Source organism: Cydia pomonella, chromosome 19, assembly GCF_033807575.1.
Source record: "Cydia pomonella isolate Wapato2018A chromosome 19, ilCydPomo1, whole genome shotgun sequence".
Taxonomy (NCBI): Eukaryota; Metazoa; Arthropoda; class Insecta; order Lepidoptera; family Tortricidae; genus Cydia; species Cydia pomonella.
Genome location: NC_084721.1, coordinates 17086932 through 17106331, shown reverse-complemented (window position 1 = coordinate 17106331; position 19400 = coordinate 17086932). Strand labels below are relative to the sequence as shown.

Genomic DNA, 19400 nt, shown 5'->3' with positions numbered 1-19400 from the left:
TGTTTATATTTAGTTTTATTTATAGTTAGTATAATAGTATCATTTCTAATTGTGTTTAATAGTTTATTATGATTTATTTTTACTACTTGTAAAATGATAATTGACATGTTAATAAATCTTCTAGTGGGCAAAATTAAATTAGTGTATTTTAGATTTAATTCTATAGTTTTGAGTTAAGTTTAATCTCACTGTGATGCAATAAAAGAAAACTTGTGTGTAGTAACCTTCTAAATATGACAAATTTATAATGTGTGCAATAAAAGTAGTCATCAATATTAGGTACTCCATAATTGTTGTACATATCAGCATTTATTACATTTTAAAATGTTTTAGTATAAGTTATAATATGTATGATATGGATGTATTTCAAAAAATAAAATGAAATTAAAATAATGTCTACGGTTACGTCTGATTGCCACGTCTCCTTTTCATACATTTTGTATGGGTCGAGGCAATTAGATCGCAGACATATTTTTTGAGAATGCCTCCCTCTGCGTCAGCTCAAACTCCTCAGACATCTCACGTGAACCGATTTCATTAAAAAGCTATTTTAAATTTCTCTCGTACACGCTGCACTCGATGCAGGATTAATCACAGACTGCGTTGTTCAAAAAGCTTACCAAGTCGAACGCTTAGGTGAACAGTTAAAGAAAGGGCCCTTAGCACCAGGAATTTAGTACATTGACCGATCTGTTGCTATCTCTATCGCACGTGCGTAATTACAGCGGTCTGATTTTCTTTGTCAAGAGTTATTTGTTAGTAGAGCATAGACAGAGAGAATCATGCCGTCTTTTTCTTACGATAGTAATAAACCCAAAAAGAGGGATAAGTATAGATTATTTATTTGTTTGCCCGATTATATACAAGGCGTTTTTTAAAGTCCTTAATTTCAAGTGTGCATCCCTGACCTTAAATTAAGTAACTTTTTCAAAGAAACCGGTATTCTAATTAACTCCATTTTGGAGATAATCAATGTTTTCTAATAAGGCTCCTATGAGCGTGTATACTTGCTGTTTACATATTGATTACTCGTAGTGTTTAGTCTGAGTTCATATAATATATGCAGCATAGTAGCAAATATACTACTAAACGCAAGTACTGTCTCGGACGATCGATATTCGAAATGTCATTGACATATCATAGTTTTTAGTTGTTTGGTGGATTTAAATATAGCGTCCGTGTTACAATAATGCTATTAATTACTTTAAAATAAAGTATAGTTTTCTTAAATATATGGTATTGGTTCTGGTCGTTCGACTTGCCCGTGCCAAGGCAACGGGAATGCTCCCAGACACCTGGGGCCTGATTAATAGCCCAACTTCCGCCCAACGATTTTAATATTGCAGCCAATTTCAGACTTCGCCGATGTAAGCCTAACTTTACTTTAGTGGAAGGCTTAGGTTAAGTTCTGAATTATGTAGAATGGTATTGTATGAATCTTGTTAGTTCGGCGAAGAAATTTTGTTATAAAAGGCGGAACATTTTAATAACAATACTCCCGTGAGACACAGACATATTAAATATATTAAAACGGGTCACTCACGTATTTTAAGTCGAACGACTTAAAAGAGTGTAAAATTATTATTTATTTACAATAACAATATACATAATGGATCTATACAGATGATTACTATAACTATCTTAAATCTAAAATAGGCTCTAGAGGCATTGTACCAACAAGTTTCCTCGTTGTATCGCAAAACATTGTGCGGGGAAGGCGCCAGCTCTTCGGTCACCAGTTACGTCAACCAGACGTTTCGCGATTTCTGCAAAAAACATGTACGCGCTGGGACCCCATGCACCTAGTGAGTGTTGTGTGCAACCCATTATTTGACAATAATGCCGTAAACAAGGGTAGTTTCTCGGGTAAAATGGGACCCTATTACTAAGACTCCGCTGTCCATCCGTCTGTCACCAGGCTGTAATCTCACGAACCTTGATAGTTAGACAGTTAAAATATTCACAAATGATGTATTTTTGTAGCTGCTATAACAACAAATACTAAAGACAAAATAAAATATACATTTAAGGGAGCTCCAATGCAACAAACGTGATTTTTTGCTCGTTTTAATAGATAATGGTATGGAATCCTTCGTGCGCGAGTCCGACTCGCACATGGCCAGTTTTTTGTTTGGTTTATGACATTCTGTTTTAATTTATAAAATATATGTTTAATAGTGTGAGTACTTAAAAAAACACAAATCAAAATATGTAATAAAATGTTTCCAAAGTTATGTATCTACATATATTTTTTGCTTTACTAAAACCAACAGTTTTCTTTAAAACTGCTTAGTAACATCAATTTCAAGGAATTGGGTGTTAACAGCCTCTTGAACGCCTCGTGTGGGAACAAAAAATAGATTCCAAATTATTATTCCGCACAAAAGCATTGTTATTGGCTCCACGTGGCGGTATACCCGACATACCCGTATTATCTCGTATCAGTATATGAAATGTAACAATAATATCTCGCAATGACAGCCCTTTAATATCTGTTGACTTTGTTTCCACCTCTTTATTTGAAATGGCTCAACGATGAGTAAGGTAGATAGACGTATTAGGTTTATTTAAGCGTAACATTATAGGCAATATATTATACTAATACTACTGGCCTTATGCAATGTCCGAAAAACATACTTGGCCTCAGAGCTGGCAAGGGAAGTTCGCGACGGATTGCGACGTTTCGCTACGGTGCCTTTTTTCCCTTTTGTCTGCCAGTGCCGCAAACCAGGCCTCGTCGCACAACTTGCGACCATCTCCAACGCATTTGCGCCAACCCGTTCGCTTCTCCGCGAGCTTCTCAGTTTCGGTGGTCGATCTTAAAGGCTGCCATATCCCTCCTGGCGCAGTCTATACTAATATGACAATTTGTTATAAGTCGACATTCAGGCCACGCAGGCAACCGATCGCGTCCGGTATCAAATTGGTATAGAGGTCCTCCAGGCTGCCTTGGAAACGTCTCTTTAGGCATTGTTCAACAATATGCTGGTTAGTTTGTTCGTCAAGACCGCAGTCACACAACGGACTCTCGGTCCATCCCCATTTGTGACACAAATAATTGCAAATGCCATGACCTGTGCAGATTCTGCTGAGGCGGCAGCAGTATTTCCTCTGCAGCGAGAAGCCCTTCGGCTTCCGACGACGACGTATTAGATATTTTTATACAATAAACAAAAATTGAAATCATATTTCGGGATTTCATGCATGATCTCATGGCAAAAACAACTAAGAATTCACTTGGCAGAGTACGGACTTGTAGGTAGTATACTGGATGATTTTGAGGTCGTGTTACCGAACGTCGAAAATGTGTTAAGATGGTCATAATTATGTATGTATGTATATACTTTATTGTACATAGAAATAAAAACACGAAAAACACAGTTACAGAGTAAATTAAATACAACAAAGGCGAACTTATCCCTGTATGGGATCTCTTCCAGTTAACCTCAATATCGCGAAAATAAATCTAATGTATACCTTTGAGGCCCCGAAATAAACGAAATATATGGGAGGAGCATTATTTTTTCACGATTTTCATATCGGTCCCATGTGAAGCCTTGTTCAGTATGACCATCTCAATACATTTTTGACCTTGGGGATCATGACCAAGAAGCGCTGGTGGCCTAAGAAGCGCTGGTGGCCTAAGAAGCGCTCGTGGCCTAAGAAGCGCTAAGGCTGGTGGGTGGTGGTAGCGGTAAGAGCATGCGACTTTCAATCCGGACGTCGCGGATTCAAACCCCGGCTCGTACCAATGAGGTTTTAGGAATTTCCTCCCGCGGACGCTCCGGCTGTGGAATGAGCTCTCTTCCGAGGTTTTCCCGCGGGTTCTTCAAAAAAGGAGTATACAGGTTTTTAAAGGGTCGGCAACGCGCATGTAACACCTCTGGAGTTGCAGGCGTCCATAGGCTGCGGTGACGGCTTACAATCAGGCTTGTTTGCCAGCGTCGTGGTATAAAAAAAAACTTATGTACAAAATATCATTTGATATGTACCAATCGCTTTTCGGTGAACGAAAACATCTTGAGGAAACCGAACTAATACCAATAAAACCTACCCTCTGGGTTGGTCAGATGGCAGTCGCTTTCGTAAAACTAGTGCCTACGCCAATTCTGGGGATTAGTAATCAAGCAGACCCGAGGCTCCCACGAGTCGTGGCAAAAATGCCGGGATAACGCGAGGAAGAAGAAGAAGAAGATTGGTGATCATGACTCTGATCACCCAGTAAAGAAAGCGTACACAGATGAAATACCTATATCAAATAGTGAGTGTAGCCGCCATGCTGCGGCAGTATCATGGTCCCATTTTTATCACTTGTCATGTCATGCGTCACTTTCGCACTAATAAACTTGTTAGAACGTGACAGGCATAATGACGGATGATAATAAACCGACCGTCTTAGCCCTACTGGTCAAGAGCTCGATGACTTCCCCTTTCCTCAACTATACATTTCGCAGATATCCAATAAGATTCCCAATATAGTTCTTACATAAGGCACAAATTCGTCTGCACCCACTTATCCCGTATAACCTCCATCGTATGAAATTAATCAGTGATTCAATTGCAATCACGTCCACGACGTAACGAGGTAGTTACTACAGATCACTTCTCATCACTAGATGGAGTATTTCAGACAATCCTTGTAGTCTCGCCCGCACAGTGGCATAGGCAGCAGCATCATTAGCAAAAAAAAAAAAATCATCGGCCGGTTAGCAATAATAATTTTGCGTGTACGATAGAGATAAAATAAATTAATCATTCTTAGCGTCCTTACTTTAACACTTGCTAATCCTTGCGAAAGTTTAACCTTTCATAAGTACAAAAATGCGGCATAGCTGCAAAATAACTGATGTAACCTATCCATAATCAATTTGATGTTACAATTAAAATAACTACTCTTCTTTCTTCTTTTGCTTTGCCTTATCCCACATTAGGTGGGGTCGGCTCTCCTTATCCTTCGGCGCCAAGACGATCTGTCCTGAGTTGTCGGGTTGGTTAGTTGAGCTTTTTCCAATAGTTTGGCCATACTCGTCCACCATGTCAGATGGGGCCGTCCTCCTCGTTTTTTGCCTTCTGGCAGAGCCAACCCTTTTAAATTAAAATAACTACTCTTATCAATATAAAACATTCACTGCTTGTTTATCCCAGTAGTGATCTTTTCAAAGACCATGTTCTTCCTTCAACAGTTCCCGTAATATTTTAGGTCTTCGGCCCACCTTATTAGAGACCGACTCTTGTTGCGTAGGTACTTTCGGTTTGCCTTTACTATAGCTAAATAGAGCCGCTGCTTTACAACATTTATAAAACGATAAATCAGCTACTTTTTTATATCTGAAGAAGAGCATATGAATCGCCTGATCGTAAGCAGTTACCGTTGCCCATGGACCCGCAACATCAGAGACCGAATTTAAGATGGGAGTTCCCTCTGTTATAGAAGATACAATCTGGGTCTCTTCAAGACAAGAGTAAATAGGTATGTCATAGGTAAGTGTGCTCCGCCGTAGACCACATCATCACTTACCATCAGGTGAGATCGTGGTCAAACGTCTGCCTATCCTCCATAGAAGTTTAGTCTCTTTTTGCTGTCTACGGCGGAGCACACTTGCCTGTGAGATACCTATTTACTCTTGTCTTGAAGAGACCCTGGTTGTACTCATGCGGAAACACAGACTCGGGCAGGGCATTCTGCTCCTTGGCAGTTCGCATAAGGAATGTTGGAGCGAAACGCTTCGTGCGTATTTGTGGAATACCTACCATGAAGCGGTACCAGAGTGCCGAATGTCTGGTAGTCCTTATATCTTCCAAGGTAAAATGGGGACGGAGGTAAAATGGGGACGGAGGAATAAGATAATTTATTAAAAGGTCCGCACACGAACGTACATACATGTCAATTAGGTCAATTCGATTGCCAATTCGTACATATCAGTTATCATTCGCTTTGCTCGGCCTTGTTCGTACATGCATTAGCGCGAGCGATACACTCGGATGAATGAGAACAAAATTATACTTTTTAGATATTATTTTGATGTCAGGTGTAATTTGATTTGGCCTCAATATTTTATGCCACGTGTATTTGAGACACGTGTAAAAGCGTTATAGACCGCGGGCCAGGAGCATATTTCGTCAGTCATCGTCTCCCGGCGGATACTTTGTGAGATGATAGTATAGATGCTATTTTAAATATAAAAACCGTCAGCCGGTTGTATCGCGGAGGAACGACCGTCAGCTGTAAAATGAATATGTAAAAAATACGCGTCTTACCAATTTATGTCCGCAAAATATGCGTAATGTGTAAATTGCGTAATCCGTTTCACCTTATGAAATGCTACATGCAACGTTTCATGATTTGTTATTAATAATAATAAATCAGCCTATATACGTCCCACTGCTGGGCACAGGCCTCCTCTCATGTGCGAGAGGGCTCGGGCTATAGTCCCCACGCTTGCCCAATGCGGATTGGGGACTTCACATACACCTTTGAATTTCTTCGCAGATGTACAGATGTATGATTTGTTATTGCTATCATAAAAAGGTGATACGCTTATTTTTTTACATGTTCATGCGACCAGCTGACGTTCTTACCACCGCGATATAACCGGCTGATGATTTTTTAAATTAAATTTAGCATGTGAACTATCATCTACTACCAAAGTACTATTTTGTATTTAGTAGTATTTTTTTACGTGTTTCGGCGGCTGCCATTCCTCAACCCACCAACGGAGCGGCAGCTGACGTCCACGAAGGTTCATCATATATAGCCGTTAACCACTATACGAGTTTTCGCCCGGGTGGAATTGATCATGGAAATCTGTTCCTGGCTTGGGGTCTATTAGGTTACCTGTCAGTACCCACTCTATTTGTTTAAATAGCTTAGAGTCCGTCCAAGTTAATTTTTGACCGACTTGAACAACAACGCGTGGGTGTGTCACTATTAGAGCCACCCCACACTAGCGTCTCCCGAGCATCGGCGTCTAGTCAACTCTATGGCTGCTGCTCGACGCAACGTTGGCGCAACTGCGCAGCGACGCCATTTTCCATAGCGCTGACTAGACGCCGACGCTCAAAAGACTCTAGTAGTACGCCCTAAACGTCATAATTTCATACAAATTTAACATTAATTTCCACTTATGTCATTGTTAGATACAGATAATATAGTCTGCATTTAATTTTAAAAATGATGCGATGCAATGATGGGTAATAAGAAAATAACCAACATAAAATGTTAATAAAATAACACATTCAACAAAGGCACCTCTTTTCAATAATTTTTTGATGGGCTCATTAAAATTTACCGTTCATGTCATCCACCATGACGCGCAAATTTGTCAAATCTAACCTTTAATGACATGGCAATACGATTCAAGTCACACGTCGGCGTAAATTACACGATATATACCTATTGCATTATACATTCAGCTGTTTCCTACTTTGATTGAAACTTGTACGAAACTGTACGGAACCTTCGGGCCTGACTGATTACCATATTGCGATCCGTTTACGGGTGTTTACTTTGAGTTAAGTACTGGTGTAAGTTACTGGAAACAAGGCCTAGTATTTAGCGCGACGGTAGCTCACCTGGCGGCTATGCGATACTGTCTACCTCTTGTGTCGAATGATGACAGTCATTTTTTACATGGAGTAGCTGTCACTTAAAATGTTATTTCACATTTTTGTGAAGTTTAGCCCATAAATTCGTTCAGAAATGTAACTATTAAGTAATAAAAATACGGTAAAAACATATCTTCGATTAATTTAAATTAAGTCCGTTAGATTTCATAGGGCACTGTAATAAATAAAGGGACTTGAAGGGACTGTCATAGGGACTATTATTCACCGCAAGCGGTATAGTTATTTGATAGTTATCACATATCACAATTAGGTTTTAACGGCTTCCTGGCCTAGTCGGTAGTGGCTCTACCTACGAAGCAAGATGTCTCGGGTTCGAATCCCAGTAAGGGCATTTATTTGTGTGTTTATCATGAATATTTCTTCCGGACTCGAGTGTACCTACTCAGGTAGGCTCTCTTTAGTCGCGCTTAGGCAAGCTATAGGTGTGCACGTGTTACTGAGCTCCCGCACGCCGTGTCATGCCGGCTGTACACATTCATTGAGAGCCTCTCGCCGAGTTTCGGGACCGCTCCAACTCCGACCCAATCGGAGAAGGGCGAGACGAGACGAGTAAGAGCGAGACGAAACTTAAGCAGTATGTACACACTCGTTCTTGGCCTGTGTCGGGGTCTCTTAACGACACACTCGTCAGCCGGTATAACAAAGATGCAGTATGCAAAAATTAACCAACAAAAACAGATTAATGAAATAAAAAATGGAAGTGCTTTTTATGATCATTACTTATTATACGCATAAGTTTAACCTTTTTACTGGAACCAGTTACTAAGCAAGTATAAATCAGTGCATTAAAAATGCGTCCAAACGAGGCATACAATGTGTGCTGAGGGATTTAATCCTATTTGTTTTAAACTCAATCCAATCCGTTTTGCGCAAAGCTTTCCGAATTATTTTACGCACATTTATTTCAACCAATTATAAATACAGGCTTTATTCATAATTGGCTTGTATAAGTGCAAAATAAATCGAATTGAGTAAAAGGAATTGGATTAAGGTAAGGTAGAGTAAGACGGACATTTTTTTTTTTGCTCGGGGCAAGACAAACATTACCAGGATTCCATACAAGTGTTTGTCTTGCCCCAGTGATAGTCTTACCCCACCGTACCTTACACAATTTACTACATAATGATAAATAAATATTATAGGGACCTTCTTACACAAATTTACTTAGTCCCACGGTAAGCTAAGAAGGATTGTGTTGTGGGATGTATAATATAGAAATACTTAAATACATAGAAAACATCCATGACTCAGCAACAAATATCTGTGCTCATCACACATATAAATGCCCTTACCGGGATTCGGACCCAGGACCATCGACTTCATAGGCAGGGTCACCCACTAGGCCAGACCGGCCGTCAAAAAAAAATGACAATACAATAATGCAATTCAAACGGATGATATATGTAGCGTATCATGATCCCCTTTCCCATCACCTGGAGTCGGGGCAACGTGTATTTTTCCTCCATACCTCTTTGTCGTTAGTCATCTTTTTTTTTAAATTATACTTTATTGCACAAAAGAAAAAACTTTACAGTACCAAAGAAGGAATTCATGCCACTAGGCATTCTCTATTCTCTGCCAGTCAACCTTAAGGCTAAACAAAGAGATCGTAAGCGGTGCTATAATTACAACAGCAAAAGCAAATCAAATAAAAATACATATAATAACATATATGTATAAACAAATATAATATACACACATACAAATATATCTTATACCTTTAAACGAGCAATTCTTGTATGTATATATATTTCTGTGATCTCGGAAACGGCTCTAACGATTTCGCTGAAATTTGGTATATGGGGGTTTTTGGGGGTATACAATCGATCAAGATTAGTCTTATGTTTGGGAAAACGCGTGTTTTCGAGTTTTCATGCGTTTTCCTTTCGACGCAGAATATGGTCGCTAATTTCGTGTTGCCGGCCACTGTCCGTCTGGTCCAGCGGGTTAAGACGCGGACGGCTAGAAACGAGTGTCACGGGTTCGACTCTCGCCCGGTCACTCACTTTTGTTTTTTTTTTTATATGTTCAAGTTTATATATATTTTTTTTTTAATTTTTATTGTTTTAGACAAGTTTAATTTAGTAAATAATGTAGTTAAGATTATCACCTATACACCATATTACAATAAATAGTTATAACCGAGCAAAGCTCCCAGGTACTTATATAGATACATAAAGACGATACATAATATGAAGCTAATAATACACTAAGAATTTTTCTTTTTTTTTGGTACTACGTCGGTGCAAACAAGCATACGGCCCGCCTGATAGTACGCGGTTACCGTAGCCTATGGACGCCTGCAACTCCAGAGGTGTTACAATGCATTTTGCTAGCAAAGAAAGAGCGTAAAGATTTTTTAAAGCGAACTGATTTGGAGCATCATTTGCTTTTTTCTTTTTTTTTTCATATCAACTCTCACGCTGTCCATCCACCTTTTCCTTTCCTCTTACATCGCTCTACATTCATTCCTATGTACTTTTCGCGTCACATGACTTTCATCCCTCTAGATCACATGTCCGTATAACAAATTGGAAACACATCCCTCTTGACCAACAGGTCAATTCGAACGTACACTGATATCAAAATAATATTCTTCTTCTATTTTTTTCTTCTTCTTATGTTTCCATATCCTATCGGATGTCGGCGAACATCATGCGAAAGTTTTCTCTAATCTTTGCCGTTCTAGAAAGAGTGGCGGCGTTCTTTGTACCTGTCCAACCCCTTATATTTTTACTCCATGTTGTTCTAGGTCTTCCTTTACCTCTTTTACCTTCTTTTTTACCTTCTATTTCTGTGTATATGGCCGAAGTAAGTTATTTTCTTCTTTTTATTGTTAGCGCTACTTCCATTTTCTTTTTCAATTTGTTTAATACTTAATAAGATACTTTATCTACCTAATATATTTTTAAGTCTTCTTATAAAACCACATTTGAAATGCATTATATTTTTGATTCTAGACTTATTTGAGAATATTTGAATCACGTTATTTTGTTATCGCGCATTTCGCTGGTACTTGTGTAATGCCATAATGTGTTACTGATATTCTGAGGGCCTACCGCGAACCACGTTCGACGTGTTGCCTCTCTGTCGCACTCCTAAATTCGTACGTAAGTGTGACTGGGAGGCAACACGTCGAACGTGGTTCGCGGTAGGCCCTCTGTTTCTCTGCTTTTGTCGTTTGTACAGTCAACCAATTTGAATCCTAGGCCACTATAGAACCTTGTCGCTTTAACTACTCTATACATGACATGCATCACTCAATAAGCACTGTCGTAGAAGTCATTATGACATGGTTCTATAGTGGCCTAGGAATCAAATTGGTTGACCGTACATGTTTCACTGACCACGTGATCAATGCCTTTAAATCAACTTCCAAACAAGATCAATTTTTAAATTTGGAATACTATAAAAGACCCAACAGAATCCCCCGTCAACATTTCCACGGAAAAACCATAAACGCGGAATCGTTTCGGAAACTCTCACAATTTAAATAGAGGTTCGTGCGATCCCGAATTTACATATTCGCTGCGGCATTCTCCGGCTAAATTGAGTTTTTGTGCCCGACCAATATGGCGACGTCTTGACAGGGGTCTCAGAATGGGATCTAGTTTTTTAGATGTGAAAATTCTTGAAGAGGGAGTTAACGAAAACTGTAGTTTTTTTGAATTTTTCCCGGTTTTAATCAAGGGTAATGCCGTTGAAAAACCTCACACAAATACTAGACAATATTTGCAAGGGCAGACTGGAGGACCAAAACATTAAATGGTCAAAGTTGGCTTGATAGAAAAAAAATACGAAAACATGTCTAATTTTCAATTATTTACAGTTGTATATCGTTATCATACCGTTATAATGATATAAGTTTAGTATAAAAAAGCTAGTGATATAGCCGAGGAATCTGACGAGCAAAATTTTAAAAAGTATATCTTTAAAGTATCGAACTGAGATAAAAGGTAAAAACCCACACGAGGGAGGTTGTGATATTATTATAATTTTCATACTGCCCACAACACAATTAGGTATATAATAATTTAGAACACCGTGTGTTTCACGTAGCTTACGCAGTCTTATGGTCAAATTATACGTTATTAATTAAACACTTTATACAGTGCAAATATAAAATATTTAAGAAAGATATTTTTTTTTTTATTAAAGTTCTTAACATTAAATCAATCGCAGAGTTTCATATTTCTTAACTGCTAAGCCAAAGATGGCTTGTTTACAGCCAGAGTTCGGACTAATGCACTAAGAATTTAGTTATGTTATAATATTGTACACATGTTACATTTCACACATGTTATATTATATACATGTTATATTATATAAAGACAATAATTAGTAACATAACTTAGGTATCAAATAAAATATAAAAATATGGAACAATCATTTAAAAAACGAAATTAAGTATTTATCTACATCATTGTAAAAATTTAAACTGCATAAATAATGAAATATTATGAATACTATATTTATTAACAAAAATCATTGCATGTTTTGTAAATTAATGTAATATTTGTTGGAATAAATGATTCTACTACTACTACATTTAAACAGAGCTAAAGCGAATATTAACAAATGAGAAATATAGAATAAATACACTAAAATTCAAAGTAAAATTACTAATTTAAGAATTTGATTTTATAATCTGTGGCATCTGTGCATCTCTTAATTGACCGAGCGTTAGTGAAGGTCACCGTTTTAGCTTGGGCAAAAATGCTTTCGTATGTCCGGATGTTCTCTTCTACAGGTCGCATTTCTCAACTGATTCTCGTGAAATTTTGTGAGTAGGTTCAATATTAAATAAAATATAGCACCTACAAAGCATATTGAGTTTCATTTCTGTAGAACTTACACAAAAAAAATCATTCATTCTCTGGAAAATGCGGCTTAAAATAAGTTTCAGACAAAAAACATTTTTTGGTACCTACAAGCTTTTATCGCTGACTGTACTTTTCTTTCCACAGGCAACGAATACCCATCGAGACAATTCTAAAAACCCCAAACACAATTAGGTTGCGTTGTTTTATCACAGAGTTCCCATTGCCACCTCCTGTCTAACCTGTCTTCATCATCAGATCAGCTTGATGGTACCATAATATTGCATTGTCAACGTACTTACACATGTATGCCAATTGTCAGCTTCATCGGAAACCGGGAAGTGGGTCAAATGTAACTTCCAAGATTTGATCCACACAAATACTACCGGCAAGTTGAATAAAAGCTTGCAAAAGGATAATTAACGAGATTAACATCTGCCAAATGGAAAATACTGCTTTAAGTTCTTATCACTTTGACATCAGCTTTCTCTAGAAAGGGACAACTTTTTAGAGGATCTTGAAGTTTTATAAATAACGGTTAATTAAACTTATGACGTTTATTCATAATTAAGAATAAAATAAACGGCTAAGTTTGTTTTTATCGTTTCGCCGTCAAGGCGAGAAAATACGCCGCGATTTTTACGTCATTCAGTATTTTTACCTATTAATATTGCTTACCTACAACTCGCCTCTTGCAAGAGCGAAATATATATCTTCGGACATATCTCTGGCAGACAAATAATGTGCCTAAATTCCGCACAGGCAGTGTATGTAGCAGACGTAAATGTGTCTGCGAAAAATCTCATCCCCTATCTTTATTGTTTAGTACGAGTATGTATGTATTAGACCATAGTTCCCACCAATGCCGCTAGCAAAATGTCTAGTCATGAGGTCATGATGGAACAGGCCAGATTAAAAATAGATTTTACCATCTCATTTACATGGTTCAAATTCACGTACCACCTCATTCGGAGATAACATGTTTGGGTAATGTAGGACGATCGGCCGCCCACATTCTAGTAATTTTTTTGGAAATGACACGTGTTATCTCCAAAAAAATCAAAACCAGTAGCAAAGCGCTGCATAAAATAAATAATAGCTTTTGGTTAACTTTTTTGACGTAGATCCAATCCAACGCCGAAGACGGATTAATCCGTCTCTGACCACAGAGGAACATAGACCTACGTGCATATACATAAAGTTCAATATAAGGTGACATAGCGTCGGAGTGACAGCTTTTGTTCTTGACACAATAATAGCGTTATTAATAAACGCGTTTCTGGCATGAATTAGCTATGATTCCTTTTTCTTTATCTGTCATTTTGACTTATGTATTTGTAAGAAAGGGATAAAACATAATTTAACTAAATCAGGCCCGGGTTAGGGTTTAGTCTGAAAAGTCACCTCAGCAAATTTCAACTATAAACTTTTGTCCAATCTGTCTGGTTATCGCACACATGCACACACACAGAAGCCAATGATTGTTATTCTAGGAGAATTACACTCAACTCACTTTAAATAGGTTATTCATATAAATTGCGGTCTTATGATCGCGTGGCGTGCAATTTATTTTTAAACAACCTTAGTATGCCTAGTTTAAAACCTAGATTAGTTCTAACTCATTTATTATGGGCATTACGACCTGAATAGTTACTGTTAAATCAACGTAGACCGTATAAACGACACAAATATTTACAAATGTTTTATTTTTGATACAGGGATTTCTGAAAGTCAAAATGTACATTAAATTGTATAACAATATTTTCTATAACGTCAATAACTCTTCGAGCAACACCGGGAAGGGCGTTCGTACTATTTCCCCTCCGCCGAAGCATAGGTACAACTGTACCTATGGCGGTGCATGTTGAGACTCATCCATACACAAAAAGAGATCAAGGTAAGATTTGTCTTTGATGTGTGTCATTTTCTATGTATTTGTGTCGTCATAACAGATTGGATTTTGTATGTAGTGAGTGAGAAGTGTGACTGTGTGCACGTTTCCCCCCGCAAAAATGTCAGAATAATTTGTACGGTAAGATATCGCTTGGGCTCCTCCCCTCTGACGTGTCGGAAGCTGGTGTTGCTCGAAGCAATAACTAGGGAGGAAAATGGGAACTACGTTTGTATAGAGAACTAGTCCTCTCCTCTTCTCTTAACGGTGTGGACAATGGCTCGAATTGTTGAACTATCATTATTTACATAGGTAAATTAGCGGAAACTGTACCCCTAGTGTAAATATTTTCGACAGCGAAACGTGACGTACGCGTTTGCGTTAAGTGTCATTTTGTATGAGATTTTTGACTTTCCAAAACGTCCCGCTTGGCGCGCTGTTCAAAAACCCATACAAAATGAGACTTAACGCAAACGCGTATGTCACGTTTCGCTATCGACTAAATTTACACTAGGGGTACAGAGCTTCGAAGCAGTACCAAAAGGACCTAAATAAACTTAATATGAGAGGCAACACGTAAAGTTTGTCAGCTTATTAGGTCCCACGGTGTACATCCGACTGACAGGCCGGCAACAATGGTTAACGAGAATTCAAATCAGTTGCGGCCACGCGTGTAATATAAGTTAGGGCCCTCAATGGACGTATCTGTCAAAACGGCGTATGTTTACAGGGAAAGGACGGCCAGTTACGACCTTTTATTACTCGTACAGGCTCGCCCAAAAATACGTTGAGTAATATTTTCTAGGAATATTTTTCTTACTTATACGTCTTTTACAAAATGTTATTAATAAATAGTACATTACTATAGAGGCCGGGAAATGAAGGGTTGCAGGACGTTAATAGGCAGGTTAATTTTAAAATGATGATGACGATACTGACATATCCGATCCATATCGTATCTAGACCTAATTTGACGTATCTTAAAGTTTGAATCGGGCCGTTAGACATGTCGGAGATATTTAGGTACATATATTGGAGCCTGCCTAAGTTGACAAGACCCCACATAAACAGGGTATCATTAACAAATACAAAATGGATAGACGGCTTCTAAGGGTCCTAAGCATAGGGCCGTATGACATGAATATGCAACGTGAGAACTTTAGATGCAAAATGTTGTAAACGCTGTGAATGTTATACAAAGTTATTGTATATTATAAAATCCTGATATAATAGAGAGCATTTCAGTCGAGAACCGTGTTTTGGGTTGGGAGAACGAAGCTAGCTGAGTTGCCTAAGTAGAGGACGAGATTGAAAAGCGTGATTATATCACTATTGTATACGTGTCATCTACGTACGTACTTTTTCTACGTGTCATCTCAAATAATACTTTTATAAATATCAAACCTAAATAAATTAATGACAATTTGCAAGTATGCCAGTAGACAAAAATGTAGATATAAACGCGTGACTCCCGCCCGGGCCCCGCACCCCGACCCCCGCGACTGTTTAGTATTTTCTATGGGACACGTGATTTGTCAATTTTTTTATAGGTGACTACAGCGTATCGAAATGAATAACGTTGAGTTGAGCCCATAAATAAAAATTACGCAATTATAGTTTATTATACGAAATCATAATTCAACCAGTAGACGAGTAGAAAAAAGGTATTATGTTGAAATATAATATATTGGTTTTTATGAGAATCGGAAAAATGAGTTTAATCAAGTAGATTATTTATAACGCCAATTTATCAATGTCGGCCCTTGAGTTTGGTCTCTAGAGAGACACAAAGGAACAAAATTACACACATACTCGTAGACTGATAAACACATTACACTACTTTACGTCGCCCAGCCGGGTAACAAGTTTTTATACTGTATAGAATTAAGTTACAGATATTCATCTTTTTATTTATAAATAAAATAAATAACTGTTATAGGGACATTCTTACACAAATTGTTATTGATATTGAAGTCCCACGGTAAACTAATACTTTAATTTCTAGAAAACACCCATGACTCAGGAATCACACAAATACATGCCCTTACCGTTATTCGAACCCAGGACCAGTGGCTTCATAGGCAGGGTCATTACCGACTAGGCCAGACCGGTCGGTATTTGTCAAAATGAATAAATATTCAGGAGCGGACATCGAATAATATTGAAAGCTTTAACAGCCTCCTAACCCAATCGGTGTCACTCAGCCTTCGAAGCGAGAGGTCCCAGTTTCCCTGGTAAGTTAATAATACGTGTTTATTACGAATTTGTTCCCGAGGTATGGATGTTATCTATGTATATAAGTATGTATTTTTCGCCTTGTACTCATATAATAACCATGTAATATATAGAATAACCAAAATAGCGACCGAATGGGCACCACAGATCACCCGAGGCAGAGGAAGGCCAAAAACGAGATGGCGAGACGACCTGGACTCATTTCGTGGCGACTGGCGGGAGCATGCACAAAGCCGTGACGAGTGCCGGAAAACAGGGGAGGCCTTTGCCAGCAGTGGGACACAATGTAGGCTATTTAAAAAAAAATATATATATATAGAATAACTGAATACATTACTTAGTTTAAAAAGCACTATATTTTCCTATCTTTCGTTTAATTTATTATAAGTAAATGTTTAAACGCGGTTTATATATAATTAATTGTGGAGGTGCGAAGGGAGTCTGGTTCTGGCTGAAAAACAGCGTTGAATTGTCACCCATGTGGGCCATGTGGGCGGGCACTTTGAGCATCATGCTGACGCCAGAACCGTTTGCCAGATTATTAGAAATAAATATTTATAAGGTATACTAAGTATTATTAGAATAGTTAATCTAAATTAAGTTAGGTTATTTTTTGTACTCGTTGTTTGTGGCAATAAATTATTTATCTTTCTTTCTTTCTTTTTTTAATAGTTTCTATTTTTAGCTCCTTGTGCTACCTGTTGACTTTGGATACGTATGAGTTCTTCATTTCCCGCTAACAAAAGGTCGTCTGGAAGAGATCGCTTTTTAGCGACACGACCGCCTGTTTTTACCTGGTTATAATTTTCTTCTATATTTCTTTGTAATTTTACATGTAAAATGTCATCATCGTCATCATATCAGCCTTTTATCGCCCACTGCTGAGCATAGACCTCTCTTCCAGTACGCCACTTATCCCGGTCCTGAGCCAGTCTCATCCAGAAGTGACCCGCAATCTTCCGAATGTCGTCCACCCAACGAGCCAACGGACGCCAGGCACTCCTTTCGTCTGAAAGCGGCCACCATTCCGTTAACATTTTGGCCCACCTGCCATCACTCTGCCAGGCAACATGTCCCGCCCAGCTCCATTTTAATTTGGTAATGACGTGACCGACGTAAAATGTATTGTTCATGAAGCAATAATAAATATTTACTTTCTTAATTTACCCATAGCTTTGCTTAGTTTCAGGCTAGGTCGATATGCGTATGAGTAGTAAGACCGTCCCAGTAGTACATTAAAGTAAATACTAAATAATTCAAAACGGACCGATAGCATCCAATAAATCGCTAATTAACTATACACGCCCAAATCCATCTAGACTCTATAATGACCGACAACGGCCATAACTCCGGGCTATCGGTCCCCTGGCAACATTAACATGCAGATTGTTCCATTTCTACTAGAGATGGAATAAGACAATCAAGACGTTGGGCAAGCCAGAGCTAAAGTTTCCTACTTTCTCTATGATGCTCCTACACTGGCAGTTATATAACATTAAATATGATTGACAGGGACATCAAAATATAACATTACCAATATAACTCGTAAAATAAGGCGCTCAATAGTCTCAAACTAGCCAACCTGGTGTGAATCGATTAAATATAGACATCCGATCGACCGAAATACTTACATGGTATAGAGATCTTTTTCGCGATTTCGGGAGTGGTCCCATAGTAAGAGTTGTGCGACGTAAACCACAATTCCAGACGACTGCCATAACTCCGGGCTATCAGTCCCTTGGCAACATTAACATACAGATTGTTCCATTTCTAATAGATATAGTAGAGATGCTATCCAAGACCCAAGAAACATATATAGACTTTGTGTAATTTGTTTTTTAAGGCGTATGTACTTCCTTAGTAAGATAACATTGACATAGACCTGACTTCTGCTAGGACTTCCTACTTTTTATAATATGGGACCAGCCCAAAAATTGCGGTGAAATTGCCTATTCATACAGTCAATGTTTTCGTTAGGACAGCAGATTTTTTAGCAATTTCGGGATCAGTCTTACAGTATCAGTTGTTCCGTTTGACCTAGGTAAGCATATACAATCCATTGAGAAACCACAATGGCAGACAACGGCCATAACTTCAGGCTATCGGTCCCCTGGCGCCATTAACATGCAGATTGTTCCATTCCTACTAGAGTTGGAATAAAAGTCGCAACTTATACAGACTTCAACTTTACGTGGCCAAATATTACCTACTAAAGAGCTAGTGTTTTTTAGACGCAGAGGTGAATATATACGTCAAATGGAAACACTTTTACGAGTACTGGTTGTTCAGAACGCAGCTTATCGACGTCACGGAGGACAGCCGATGACCTCCGAAATTTGAAGTTCGGCAGCGATCGGCCCTCTACGTCCGCGAACGGCAGCCAACGGCAATCCTCAAAAATAAATCAGAGCGACAAGTTATACTGTAATTAGATCTTTATTTTTTTTTTATAAATTAATGGACAAAAAGTTTAAATGGGAAGGCTTCATTGAAGCTTAGGCATCCCTGCTTCGTCTAGAAAGGAGCCTAGGCCTCAACACAGGTCTTTCTAAAACAGCATATATAGTCGAGAAATTGGGACGGGTACCGGCGTGACGTTGCACGTTGCCGTTGGTGGCCTAGCTAGAGATCAGGCCGCTAGCCGCATAAGCTGAAGACACGGCTCGAATCCATCCTCCGCCACTGGAGGCCTTAGGCACTTTTTCTTTAGTGTCATCATCATCATCATTCGCTTTCCCTTACCCATTCATTTGGGGTCGGCGCAGCATGTCTTTTTCTTCCATATCTTTCTATCACCCGTCATCTCATCATTCACTCGCGTTCGTTTC

General features: G+C 38.6%; 1 protein-coding gene across 5 annotated transcripts in view; it reads right to left on the bottom strand.

Moving 5' to 3' along the window:
* Positions 1-19400, bottom strand: part of LOC133528289 (neurexin 1) — a 326318-nt gene that overhangs the window by 84465 nt on the left and 222453 nt on the right. The window lies entirely within an intron of this gene.